At 38.5% G+C, this 11818-nt stretch overlaps 1 pseudogene; it reads right to left on the reverse strand.

Moving 5' to 3' along the window:
- Positions 1-5411: 5411 nt before the first annotated feature.
- Positions 5412-5951, reverse strand: LOC141795120 (claudin-like protein ZF-A89; annotated as a pseudogene).
- Positions 5952-11818: the final 5867 nt, after the last annotated feature.

Below are 11818 nucleotides of genomic sequence, written 5' to 3' on the forward strand. Positions count from 1 at the left end.
ATTAGGTGCACACTGCAAAAGACAATAGGTACAAGACCCCATGCCATGGAGCACAGACCATCAGTCAGTGCCGTGGGGCTCAGACAACCTGTTCCCCCTGAAGAACAATATTTCAATGTACAGCAGGGTCTCATATCTACCGCCTTCCCTCCTCACTCAAAGTTACTAAAGTTATGAAACTAGAGTTGATATTTGTTGTGACAGCGTTTGTAACTATGAGTGAGGAAGGAACGCTGTGGATATGAGACCCAGCTATACTTTAAAATGTTATTCAATTTAGTTGTTGTTCAGCCTATGTTCAGATCTGCTTCAACTTTTTTTTTTGTTTATTACATTTACTTAATCCAAAAGGCAAATTTTTGTCACATCTTCCAGTTTTTATAATATTATTTTAATATTTTAATTTGTAACAAATACGCATCAGGCTTATTTGATTAAAGACATTCAGTAGAATGATTTTCCATAATAATCATAACTACGTAAGATGTTGAGTTAAATTAACTTATTTCATTACTTAGTTCTTTTAAGATAACCGGTTTACAAGCATTTTTCAAGTAAACTCAACTTATCCAGGTTTATAGTATAGAGACAAAAACAGGGTGAGAGTGGGGAATGATGTGCAGGAAACAGGCCACAGGCTGGACTCGAACCCAGGCCACCCGCTTGAACTAGACCACGAGGCCATTAGGCCACCTGCGCCCTGGGAGTTTGATTCCAAAATCATTGAAGGTTATCACAGAAGTCTGCAGGAACTTTGTGTAAATAAGGGAGAGCCTGACCATTTCATATTTATTATGTTGATCATTGTTTACTCAAATAAACCTAGAGGGCTGTGTAAATCATGGATGAAGTCTCAGCGTGTGTAGAGGCGTTTTGAAGCCTTACCAAGGCAGTTTCTGGTTCATCCTGAATGTGTGCCCAGTGAGAGCAAGAAGTGGTAGAAATGTCTCCATTATTGATTGTATATTTCAACTGTCAACTTCTATGTGATACACAGCGACACAAACTGAGCAGCAGGGGTCAATTTTCACAGCTTTCCCCCCATGGTATGTCAAAATGCTCCTTTTTATATAATAGCTTTCCAAACCAAACGTCAAGGGAGCAGAAAAACTGGATGAGTGAGAGTCCAGGTGAATTGGTTGCTTCAGTGTCCACAGAAAGTAATGGTGGATGTTTGATATCAGTCTCGAATGGGCATTAGGGTAAATGTAAATCTCTGTGTTGTGGGATGAAGAAAGGAATATCGTACGAATGTGTCATTTAATGATTCAGGCCGCCACATGCGTTAAACTCAACTCAATTTGACTCAACTTTATTTATGAAGCACTTTAAAACGACCAAGGCTGAAACAAAGTGTTGTACATAAAAGTCAACGCAGACATAGCTAAATAAATCAATAAAATAATGGTGCAGGTACGACAATATTTTTTTTATTGTTCTTAAAAAAAGGAATTATTAAAAACTAAAACAAACCATAAAAACACTAAAACAGGAACAGAGTTTCAAGATAGGTAAAAAGCTAAGGAGTAAAAATGGTTTTTAAGACTTGTTTTTGAAAAGACACGCAATGTTGATTCACCTTCAGCCTTAATGAACTTCTGACCATACCAATATGTTGCCAAATCCAAAGTTAGCTTAGTCTGAGGTAGCTTCAGAGGAACAGTTTATGCTCACAATACATTTATTTATTTATTTTTAATCTATTTATTTTTTATGTAACTTCAGTTTTCACTCTTTAAAACCTTTGTTGAATTGGACAATATGACGCTTTAAAAGAAACTCTGTTAACTTTCTAATGCTTCAAATCCACCAGATTTACTCTCAACTCGGAGTATCCACCTATGTGCTCCAAACACTGCATTATCTCCAAAACAATCAAGATCTAAACCTAATTTTTGAGGAACTGTCATCATAGCTTTCCAACACCAGTATTACTTGTGGATAGAAGAAGCTATAAATGTTATTATTCTTCTTCTTATTATTATTATTATTCTTGTTCTTGTTCTTCTTCTTCTTCTTATTATTATTATTATTATTATTATTATTATTATTATTATTATTATTATTATTATTATTATTATTATTATCAATATTGCAGGCATCTTTTTGTTGCTAGGCGCTGCCCAAGTAGCTGCCTGTTGCAGTAGCTCTCTTGTTTTTGTCCGTTTCTTGTAATTTTTTTTTTTGTCTCTTTTTCATCATCTTTGTATTTGGAGTGGATCATCACTTTGTATGGTTCATTGTTGGTCATGGACACCAAACTTTTTGTGGCTTCAGTGATATTTTTACTACTTTTCTCCTGTGTTTGCCTGGAGATCCTACATGTAACCATGGCTGCATTGTTTACATGTGAAATTGGCTGTTAGCAGCCTGTAGCATGTCAATGCTAACTGGATCTGGGATCTGTAGCCGGTGGGATGGACGAGCTAGCCGTGCTAGCCCAGCGGCATCGTGCTGTTCACGGACATGGCTGACGGAGCTGGCATAGCACGCCGGCGCCACATTGGAGAAACTTCACCTGCTGTGGGCAGACAGGATCCAGGAGACAGAGACTGAACTAACTGCTGGGGAGGCTCAGTCCTGGACCCTGTGGAGGTGGAGACTGGTTGGGCTGGAGAGTGGTGGACAGGATGTCGTCATTTATTTTCTTGTGGACCTTTTTGCACTTTCTATACACTTCCTTACTTTTGTTTTCTCGATTACTGCTGTGACTCCTGAATTTCCCCTCTGGGAAGTATTTTCTATTCTATTCTATTCTATTCTATGAAATTTATGTGTCTGAGCTATAGCAACCTGCCACCAGTGGGAACTCTGGACAACCCACGGGCATTATTAACCTGAAAACTGTGACCTTATTCTTAGCCGTGAGACATAAACTCTGCTAAATTTATTCATTTTTTTCTGAGGTTTTTCTAGATTACTCAATCAGATAGCATTCAAATGTCAGCTGAAACGACAAACAGATTAGACACTTTGGAACATCCCTACATTTGGCTAATATTTGTACTTTTTTGTTTGTATTATTCATCTCAATAGCATGGCAAATCAAGGAATTCCCAAATGAATGGATAAAGGCTGACACAAAACAGTCCGTACCCCTCTTTTTCTCTTTATTCAATTAACTGGAGGTTTACCGTTTGTTTGATTGTTTTCTTTTCTAGCGTTGGCATTTGTTGTTCATTCTCTAACCTTAACAATACAAGGTATGTGTTAGTATTTGGAATGTGTCAAGACTGGGACCATTGACATCTGTGGTGCCACTGCCTCAGCTACAGACAACTCTATCTCCTCAATACAGTGGCTGTGACTGCAGTGATTGTTTTCAGGTCATCATTTTGTGAAATAGAAGTTTTAAACAAGTATCACTGAGCAGCTCACTGAATAAATGAAATATAATTAAAAGCACTTAATTCCCCGTTCATTTTCATGTTTCCCCTCTGATTTCTTCACTTTTTTTCTTTTCCTAAGAATGAAAGAAAGTAACTTGAAAAAAAAGTGCTGGAAAGAAATGCTTTATAGCCTTAATTTTCTGTGTGTGGTGAGGAAATCATTTTTACAATCCAAGCCGAGGCCCAGGAGACATTTTTCATTTTAGACTCTGCTCCCTCAGTTAGGATTCATAGCACCAGCTGTATTCTCTGTCATCAATTCTATTTGTTTGCTAGAGATAGAAGGGGAAATTTTAGAGAGCAAATGTGTTCTTCACTCCCCTAAAAACTGGAAATCCCTCTGAGGGGATGTTTGGGTTTTCTTCCTGTCATGGCAGAAATCAAATCCTCGCCAAAATAAAAGCTTTTGGTTTGTAGGAGGGACAGGAAACCACAAACTGCTATTTGATGACATCAGTGACACAGACAGTGATGTGAACACATGATGTAATGAGCTGGTAGTGGCTTCAGTCGTCAACCAAACAGACAGAAGAATTAGATTTCCAGGCCTGCATTTGTTTAATGTCTGCCTTTTATACAGGAACGCCATCTAGTGGTGACATAATGTGACTGTAAATGTAGAAGTGAAAAAAGTGGAATGACACTTGAGACTGCGCCTAGAGCATTTTTGTGATGTGTGTTAACACCCAGGTAAATGGGTTGGTGTTTTTCCTCATTTTAAGTGTTAATTCAGTTTGATTTATTTTATGTTCAATGATCTGTTTTAATAAGACCAATGACACCAATCAAAAATACCAGCTTTAGTTAACATCAAAGATTTATACTCAGGGAAAAAAATCCTTTCTGGCTGTCAGTGGCATCCTCATTAAAAAAGAATTATATATTTATTTATTTGTTTATTTCTGTTAATTTTTTTTTTTTGTTGTTGTTATTTTCATTTTATTTTATTTTATTTTCCCCTCAGAAATGTATCATAATATACAAAGAAGCACACATTTCACTTATCATTTTCCTGCAGCAAAACATAGTATCTAAAAACCTTGATCCTTTTTGCTTATTTTCTGAAAGATTTGATTAAAACAGAAAATTGTGAAAATCACATATTCTCAATACATTAGCGTTTTAAAAGAAAACACACGTATGAAGATGTAGGTCAAGTTTGGGTAGAATACCACCAGTCACCTCCTAATCACTGTCTTGTCTAGTATTGATCAATTGCTTGACAGTATGTCACCAGCATCGGACATCTCTATCGCCAACACTCCACCACCAGTGTTGGTGGCCATTAAGTTCTGCTGTAGGGCAGGCAGATGCCCTTCAATCACTCTCTTACTGTGAAATTCAAGTGCCAAAGAGAGTCTGTTGAAAATCTAAAAATCTATAAATTAATTCAGGCACATCTGGGATCTCATAGATTCAATATTGCTCAATTTTTGTCATTTAAAAACATTTTTAACTAGAACAATTGAGCAAAATCAGGAGGAATAATGTGTCATAGAAATAAAGGACAAAGACATGGGTAAAGAAACAAAGCAGTCAATCAAAGCATTAGGAATTTATTATCAAATAACTTAGGTTACCCTCTGAATAACTTATAAGACAACCACACCTCTGCACAAACACACAGGTCGGTGACAGATCTGGTTCATATGCAGCTGAAAGCACCATCATCCTGTCTAATGTGCGTCAATGCTCAACTCTCTGTACACAGGTTGACTAAAACGGATGTTTTGTGAGATCCTTGTAGTGTCTTGTGAAAACACACATTTTATTTCAGTGTCTGGAGAGAGCACTGAGGATAGTGTCACTGATTTCATCTGTTTTATTTATTATTTTTTTTCTTTCTTTTCTTTTTTTTTCTTTAAAAATTTTATCAGAACAAGTATGTTAAGTTAAGGATATAAAAATTGCAACTCTGAGAGTTCAGTCCTGTCTCTTGGGAGTTGGGACAAGTGCAGAGTTGACTTGACAAACACAGGCTCTACCACTGGCTCCTGAGCGAGGGGCAGAGTAATTCACAGACTATCTGCTAGCTTTACGCTGTTGGCAAGAACAGTAGAGAAGAACTCCTCCAATGAGCAACAGTCCAGCGGATCCCCAGGCAATAAGCAGTGATTCCCCAAGCTCCCTCCTCTGTGCATCACTTACTGTGGGGCTGAAGGAGTCCCTGATGACAGCATGAGCAGACCAGGACACAGAATAACGCCAACAATGATCAACACCCCTGCAGTGATGGCGGCTCTGCTCTTAGCCACCTCATCGTCGATGCAGTTGGTACACTTTCCTCCAGCGTCAGCAAGCTGGATTCCCATAAAGACAATCAGAATGGAGATCACCACCAGGGCACGGGCCACCTGCAAGTCCCAAGGCAGGGCCAAGTAAGAGTCGTACACCTTACACTGCATCTGTCCAGTGCTCTGCTTCACATAGTTCATCCACAGGCCTTCAAAGAAGATCTGCGCTGTCACAATGTTGTTCTCGATGAAAGCAGACACCTTCCAGGATGCAGATCAGGATGTCTCCCAGAAAGATGCCAAACATCTGGAGGCCTGCAGACGCCATAGTTGCTGCACATTGGCTGAAGAAAAGACACAGTGCAGTGAAGCAGTTACAACAGAATACCGATTGACTTCTTTTGAATATTTCTATTTGAGTTCTGTTGACAGGGAGCTTCCCACGACTGGACAATATATGCCCGGAGCACATCCTCTGCAGAAAGTTGCATCTCCACACCCCTTCTTTGCAAGATGACTGATAAATCAACAGAAATGTTTAACTTCAGAAACAGTCATGACAGATGTTGGTTTGAGTCCAGTGACTTCTCCTGTACTGTGCAGAGGTGGAAATTGAGATTAATCAAAATTAGAGTTCTTTTTTTCATTTTTTTCATTGCTGTGGTATAACTACAGGTATTAATTTCATCTAATTTTCACAAGCATTGTATCAAAGCTTTATAATTGCACTATTGTGACAACGCTATATGGACTCCTACTTCAGGTTTACAGAAACAGTTTAACAATCACTGCTCAGTGCATTATAACATATCTATTTCCACCAAGCAGTCTGGTGTGGACCAGTACTGTTTGGTACAGATCAGACACGCAAAGCCTGATCCTGTTTGTGTTTCCACAGCCAACCATGCCCCCTAGTGGTAGGCGGCATGTGAGCAGGATCCCAATAGCCACATTAGCTGCATATTAGCGTGACGCTAAACAGAGCGACACAGTAAACAAATAGTAATGATAGAAGACATACAGCAATTTGTCTTCTTTGTGATTGGCGTGTGGCTCTTGATTACAAAGAGCAATCAAGCTTTGTTGTTTCTGAGAAGGCTGTGCACTATACAGCTACCGTTGTCACATGGTAAGTGATGATTCTTTTAACCAATCAAGGGATTGCAGTGTTTCTGGCTTCACCTTCTGGGCTCTGATTGGTATGTCTGTTATCCTAACAGAAGGATACCAAAAAGTGGCATGGTACAGGCCGGTAATTTAGGTTCCTGTCCCAGGATTAGTCAATGGATACACCACAAAATGTGTCGTTTTGAGACGAACCAAACTGAACCGCTTGGTGAAAACAGGGTCTCAAAGTCAGTGCAGGACCAGCTCCAAATGACAATGAAATGTGCTGCTCTTTAACACTGACATACAAAGGAAAAAGCATCAACGACTATATGCAAAACATAAACAGTGAGATTGTCACCATCATAGTACAGCACCGTGCAGGAGTTAAAACTGAAGCCTTACAGCTCCATAGACAAATACTTCATACAAAAGCTGAATGTTTGCATAACAGCTTCAGAAAGCCAGCTCAATGCAACAGGGTCAGGACAACATGAGCTTTCATCCAAACAAACAATTTTAGCTCAAAATGCTGTATCTAATATATCTAAATATCTAATCTGTCTGTCCCTCTCACACAATCCACAAACATACAATCCTGCAACATTGTAAACTTTTACAACTATAGGAAAACTTAGCTTTACCTGCTTTGTTGAAGTGAACCTGATGAGCTATATTTACAGCAAAGGCCTCAGCTGATTTCTCTGTTCGTCTTCTTGAACTAGTTCATGGCGCGTGAAGGTCATCTTCAGTCTAACAAGTCTCTCTTGTTCCTTCCAATGGGCTTTGAGGTGGCCTGTTAACAGCTGTGTCTGTTGTGTGTCTGTTGTGTGTCTGTGCCTGGCTGTGGCTAGGTGTTATGTGGTCAGTTTTGCCTTCACTTTAGTTATGTAATAGATAAAATTCTCCAGGGCATGTCAAGTTTTCATGCTTCATCTGAAGAATGCTACACAGAATAGTAATATGGATGAGAGTTGACTGAAAAACAGATAAAAAGAAAATGCACCTCACATCCTTAAGCAGCTGAAAAAACAAGCTTGTTGTATTAACATGCCAATCATTTAAGATTACTCTAAACTTATCTTGTGTGGTGTGAATGGTGCAGTTTTTTACATTTCTGCCTTGTTTGGCCTGGCACTGGAAACCTTCTGCCATGCACTTCATCCAGGACTGCTATCTGTTTGGGGGAACTGAGGTGCTGAAAACAAATATCTGACAGGTGTCAGTGAAGAACAAGTCTGTTGCATGATTAAGGCTGACTGATGCATCAAGTGTTCATGAGGCTACGTTTTCCTGACCTGGCCTGAAAGCCTGACAATGCACTGCTCATTGTATCTTTAATTACACAAAAAATCTTAATAAATAAAGTTGATCTATTTGATTACTTGTGCTTTGATTTTATGAAATCGATATATATATATATATGTATATATATATATATATATATATATATATATATATATATATATATATATATATATATATATATATATATATATATATATATATAGTTAGATAATTGAAAGAACGTTTTCAAATCCAATCTTTTACAATTAGGGCTAAAATCTTTTTATGATAGTGCACTTGTGAAAAAACAGTGAACCATGGTATGCCACCTTTTATAACTCACACTTAGTTGTGTTAGCTAAAGTGTTATATCATTGTTGATCAGACCTTTGTTATTGAACCTCATTGTCTTTTCCATTGGGGAATATTAAAAACAGTTAGCTTTAAAATGTCCAGAACTGTCTTGTTAACACTGACCAGAGCATAATGTTCTGTATCTAACAGTAACAAATCAGCCAAAAACACAAACACTGATCCCATATCAGGTCTCACAAGAGCAAGGCTGGAGCCATGAATTTCAGTACAAAACTCCACCTGAGTCACAGACAATAATAAAACAAACCCAACATCAGCTCAAGCTGACAATTTTGTTTTTACAGCATTTCTTTTAACACAGTTTACACTTGAGCAGAACTTGAAAATGTCTGGAAAAAGTTGTTATTCCATATATTTGCTTGCAATTGGGTAGAAAAGATTATTAAGTATGCCTAGCTGATTCTTATTTGCATTTTGTTGCATTTCACACATTAAACAACCAGTATCTTCAGTAAACTCCTGTAGCTTATTAGCTGTCATTAGCAGCATTTCTCCACACAAAAACCATGTTAGCATAAACTTTAGCAACTAGCCATTGTGCGCTAGATTTTTAAGGCTCACCACTGTGAGTCTGGATTACTTTAAGCATGTTCAGCTCTTACTTAATATCTATGTCATGAATACTCAGTTAGCCATGTGCCGCTTACTAGCCCAATAACTACAATGGAAAGTACAGTATTGCTGTAGTATAGTTGAGCCATGTTCTCCCAGATTGTCCTGACATAATTTTTTACAGTGCTAACACAAAAATGCTTCAGTTTCTGTTTATTCTTCTGACTCCTGTCACTTAAACGCATGCTAGTTATGAGGCTCTTTCAACTGGCTCTTCAACTGCCGGTGTTCCTCAGGATTCGTCCCTAGCGGCAATAGAGCTTGTGTTATTCTCTCTGTCCGAGGGCTCAGGATCAAATTGAGAAGTACTAGATGACAACAGGACCACAGTCTATTATAGGCAACAAAACAGAGGTACACAACGTTTGACCTCATTATCCAGAATGCATCGCAACCAAACAACAATGGCGGTCTACGAGCAAAATAAATTTATCGAAACCATCTTAAAAGCATTTCTAAGAAAGCAATTTAAGATCTAAAACAAATGTTTATCAAATGAGGTCCTTCAGTTGTTCAAGTCACGATTCCCTTTAAATTCAGTTTTCTTTTTTTTAAAAAAAAGGAATAAAATAGAAAGACTTAAAATATGAGAATGAATCAAAACGAATTAATTAAATTTTATTTACTTACTTCCATTTAAGGTGGTAAATTCATGCACCTATCACTCCACAATATGTAACATGTAATACATAAATGTAATGATAAGGTTCCCTTGGAGTTAACAACAGAGGTAGAAAGCAGGAGGATGGAGGTGATCCGACACATTGGAGTCATTGGGTACAAATATTATGTTGCTCTGAGGTTTAATGTAGAACAAAGATGGAGTGAAGATGTGAGGGAAAAGATGTTACAGACTCAAGGTGGCTAAATGTCTCTGAAAGCTTTCTGGGTCAGTACCCCCTCATGGTTTTTGCAAAGAGACACTGTTTACTAGAAACTTTGGCTAGTTTTATCCTGTAAGTCATTGCAGTATTTCCCTCAGCAAACATACACATGGATGCGTTTGCTGAATTCCTCACACAGAGACAGAGAAATACATCAAACAGCATATGAGACATGATCCGAGCTACTGTAATTGCATCGCAGAAAGGCAGAGATTATGCAAATGGAAAAGGTCAAGCCATCAGTCAGTTTGAATTTCTCTCATGTATGGGAGAGTAATTGCCGGACTGATCTGCGAGGCACAAAATATTGTCTTGGCCAAGCGTAGCAGAAACACAGGGTCATTGATCCAGCTTCTCTAAATCGCATTCTGCTTACACTCAGACAGGCCTGTGTAATGGATTTACATTAAGTGAAAGATTAGCCTGCAGAAGCAATTAGATGTGTTCAGATGGAGGTGAAAAATGGAAGGCCAGTCTGAACTCAGATGTATACGCAGATACACTCACTCATCCCGTGAAGCATTATGGTAAGCGTAGTAAGTCCAGGGGCTGAGTTCATAACTGTCAAGTCTCACTGCAGTGATGTAACCTGCACTCACTGCAGAGATGCTGCCAGAGCGCTGTATTGTCTGCAAGGCCTGATGAATATGCAGTTTTTTTCACTCCCTGACTTTATGCCCGAGTGCTTCTTCACACTCACACAAGGAGGCTGCACTCACCCGCACAAACAAATGGATACACACAAACACACACACGCAAGCACACCCACATAAATACACTCACAGCATAGCACCATTTGCCCTTAGCTTCATGTCAGAATATGTTCCATTCACTAATTTCCGGTTGTAGATGGGCTTTTTATCATGGGAGATATAACTGTAATGTTTTATGGCTGGAATAATAAAGAGTTCCTTCAATTTGAAGGTCAAGGGTTCAATCCTTGCTCCTGGATCCACATGCCTGAACAGTCCTTGAGCAAGACACTGAACTCCAAATAGGTCGGTCAGTTGTGTGTGTGTTACATCTAAAACTGATGGTCCTCCACCATAACGGTCTCTGCTGTCAGTGTGGGAATTGGTGAATGTAACTAGTAGTGTGGAGTGCTTTAAGTGTTTAGAAGGGCTGTATGCATTGGTCCATTTAACATAGATTATTAAAATATTTACCTAAACTTTCTTTGGTGATGAAACAACAGCAAAAATGTAATACCTAAGCCCTGAAAGGAACTGAAGGTTTCCATGCACATGAATTGAAAAACAAAAATAATTTAAAGTAGAGAATATAGTGAATTTAACATACTGAAATAACAAAATCAGAGGGAAAAATAAAATGACAGAATCATGGAATACAGACACAGTACAGCAATCTTTTGTATTAGTAATTTTCATGTTAATTTCAAGCTTTATGTGACGTCCACAAAATGTGTCGTCACATTTTATATAATGTGTTTATGTTTTGATTTGGATGTAATAACCAAATAATTGGACATTTCAGTGTCACCAGCAGGAGGCAGTGGGGCGCTGGGCTTCCCCCATATCGACTCTTTTTAGTAGCAGAACTAGCGTTTCTCCTTCATTGTGCTGAATGAAACTGAACTGTAAAGAAGCTCAGCTGCCGGCCTCCTTACTTTCTTCTGTTTGTACAGGTTGGTATCGTCAGAGCACATGTTTTAGTGTGCGTGAATGTTGATTCACTCAAAAGAAACTTTTAATAACCTCCAGATAAAAGTAGATCAGCTTTGTGTGTTGGTGAATGACTAAATGCTATTGTAGTTACCGCGTGCGAGCCAAATGGCGCCGGCTATCGTCGTGTCTTTTATGTTTGTGTAAATTAGCTCCTGTCAGTGGTGATTGCACTAAGACTGCAAGGGAAGCTCAGCTTCCTCTAAAATGTCCCTAAAAAAAATGGTGATATGTACTGCTGTGTGTAC

The sequence above is a fragment of the Halichoeres trimaculatus genome, unplaced genomic scaffold (genome assembly GCF_033239565.1).
Source record: "Halichoeres trimaculatus isolate MK-OKI-2021-1 unplaced genomic scaffold, fHalTri1.1 fHalTri1_scaffold_8, whole genome shotgun sequence".
Taxonomy (NCBI): Eukaryota; Metazoa; Chordata; class Actinopteri; order Labriformes; family Labridae; genus Halichoeres; species Halichoeres trimaculatus.